We start from the raw sequence: 3,096 nt of genomic DNA on the forward strand, positions 1-3,096 counted from the left end.
GAGAGAGAAAGCGAGAAATCACCCCCCCCAGGGGGTATGGCCACGCCACAATCCCTTCTCCTCCATTCTCCTCTCGGGATCTTGGGCATGCATGCACACGGGCCCAGCGTGAGCTTAAACCACTGAATCCTGGACTCAAACTGTGGTTGACTACATGGGAGTCCAGAGACATAGCCATTACGCTAACTGTTGGTCCCCGTTTTTTAAATTTTGCTATAGAGTTTATGCATTATGCACTCACTGGAGAGAGAAACAAAGAGAGGAGAGAGATGGGACCAGCAGTTAGCGTAATGGCTATGTCACTGGACTCCCACGTAGTCAACCATGATTCGCGTCCCAGACCCGGTGGCTTAAAACTCACACTGGGCGCGTGTGCGTGCGTGCCCAAGATCCCGAGAGGAGAATGGAGGAGAAGGGATTGCGGCGTGGCCATCCCTGCTGGGGGCGTGATTTCTCGCTTTGTCTCTCCCCACTGGGGGGTGGGGTGATTTCTCACTTTGTCTCTCTGTCTCTCTCTGTCTGTCTGGCGAGCACACACGCCCTATAGAGAAAACCTCTCAAAAAAAAAAAAAAAGAAAAAAGAAAGAGAGGAGAGAGAGAGAGCAGTCTCCCAGGGAGGTGGCCATGATGCAATCACTTCCACTCTTGGGATTCTGGGCATGCTAGCCCACGGGCCTGGCGTGTTTTTCAAGCCACTGAGTCCAGGACTCGGATACTGTGGTTAGCCACGTGGTATCCAGCACTTTAGCCACCATGCCACTGTTGATGGTTGTGTTTTTTGGTTTTAAAAGAATGATTTATTTAATTATATTTGTCATTATTATTATTATTGTTGTTGTTTAATTTGCTACAAGGCACATGTGATCACCAGAGAGAAACAGAAGGGGGAAAAGTGACAGCCAGCCACTGAGTCTGGGGTTCGGACAGTGGCTGGCCATGTGGGAGTCCAGCACCCCAACCACCACGCCACCTGTTGGCACCGTGTTTGGTTTTTAACAGATAAAAATACACGTTTTATAAGCACACTCCTATTACTGGATCCAGAAACAATTTTCAGCTCTTTTAAACCAGTGTGAGCATTTGATGTGGCGCAGCTTCATGGGATGAAGCACCTGGATGCGAGTTACTGTGTTACTGTCACTGGGACGGAGCGTCTGAGTGGCCGCTGCCCGCACAGGACACGGCGTTTAGGAGCAGGGGCAGCCCTGTCCCGGGGCAGTGTCCACTCTGCCTCAGGAAGGTCATTTCAGGAGTCCGCTTCCACTTGCGGGAACTACATCGGTGTTGAAGGCAGCGGTCTCCCCGCTGGACCAGCGCCCCGCGAGGGCACGCTGGTTTCTCATCTCAGCCCAAAGCCCCTAGCGTATTTTTCTTTTTAAAGAATTCTTTTATTTAACTTTATTCATTTATATATTTATATTTTTAAATTTGACCAGAGAGGGACAGAGTGAGAGAGGGAAAGTGAGACAGCAAGCTGCCAGGTCCAGGACTTGAACCGCGGTCGGCCATGTGGGAGTCCAGTGGTCGTAGCCACCACGCCACCTGCTACCTCGCCCCTTGCATGTTTTGGCGTCAGAGAATCACAGGGTGTCGTCTGCGGCCTCAGATGGGCTCTCGGCGCCGCGGGTTCTGCTCCGCCTGGTTCTGGACAGCACTCAGGCAGCTGTTCCATCTCGGGCGCTTTCTTCTCCCTCCCGACAACTATTTCAAGCATTTCCCACTCCGGCCTCTTTACTGGGCTGTGCTTTCCTGTGTTTCCTCCATTAAAAATAAAAAAGTCGTGGAACCTTTCAGGCATCCTCTCAACTTCCTAACTCGCTCTTGCGAGGTTATTCTCACACCCACGCTTCCTGTTCAGGCCAGCCCTCGGCCAGGGCCACCTCCCACCGGGCTGCATTTTTCTCCTCCACTCTGCCTCCCTGCTGCTCCGCTGTCTGGTCGTTCTTCACACACCCCCACACGGTCTTGTCCGAGTTTATGACCAGGTAGGATAAAGCCCCATCCTTTCCCCTGAAAGCCTGATGCTGTGGGGACAGCTGAGTTGTCCAAGTCATCGTTATTCATGTTCATTCAACGGCCCTCTTCTGCACGCGTGAACCATGTGTACATTCAGTCACTGTCCTGTTCCCCAGACGTTGTACTACATGTTGAGAACACGCAGGTGAGTGAGCTCTATAGGCCTCGCTTCAAAAAACACCGTCCGGGGGCCAGCACTTAGCCTAACGGCTGTCGCTAGACTCCCACATAGCTGATTGCAGTTCGAGTGCCAGACCCAGTGGCTTAAACTCACGCCGGGCACGTGTGCTTGCGTGCCTAAGATCTGAAGAGGAGAATGGAGGAGAAGGGATTGCGGTGTGGCCATCCCCCCAGGGGGTGATTTCTCACTTTCTGTCTCTCTGTCTCTCTGTCTTTCTGGCGAGCACAAGTTGCCCTATAGCAAAAATCTCTCAAAAGGAAAAAAAAGAAAGAAAAACAAAAACTCGCCATCCGGGCGTGAAGGTTGAGGGGCTGGACTCCCATATGGCCCACCATGGTTGAGTCCCAGACCTGGTGGCTTGAAAACCATGCTGGCATGTGTACATGGCCCAATTCTGAGAGGTGAATGGAAGAGAAGGGACCGCAGCGTGGACACCTGGGGGTGATTTCTCACTTTCCCTCTCACTGTCTCTGTCTCTGGCAAGTGTGAGAATGTTATGGCAAAAAGCCAGAGGGAAAATGAAATAACTAAACAAAAGTTGCCATTGGGCTCACAAGGCAGACATGTAATTAGACAATTTTACAAAACTATGAAGCAAGCCAGGGAGAGCCGCATGCCAGGGTGATGGTGGAGAAGAGGGCCCACCTCTCACCCCTGCCTGGCTGGCTGGGCCAGGTCTGATGTATGTTTAGTAAAACCACCTGGGAAACACCAGGGCATTTTTTTTAAAGAATTATTTATTTAATTTAATTAATTAATTAATTTTAATTTGACCAGAGAGAGACAGAGAGAGATGAAAGGTGAGAAAGCCAGCTGCCAGGTCCGGGACTTGAACCGTGGTTGGACATGTGAAGGTGTCTGGACCCTTGACCACCACGCCACCTGCTGGTCTCCAGGTG

This window comes from Tupaia chinensis, unplaced genomic scaffold (genome assembly GCF_000334495.1).
Source record: "Tupaia chinensis unplaced genomic scaffold, TupChi_1.0 Scaffold000283_2, whole genome shotgun sequence".
In the NCBI taxonomy this organism is placed as follows: Eukaryota; Metazoa; Chordata; class Mammalia; order Scandentia; family Tupaiidae; genus Tupaia; species Tupaia belangeri.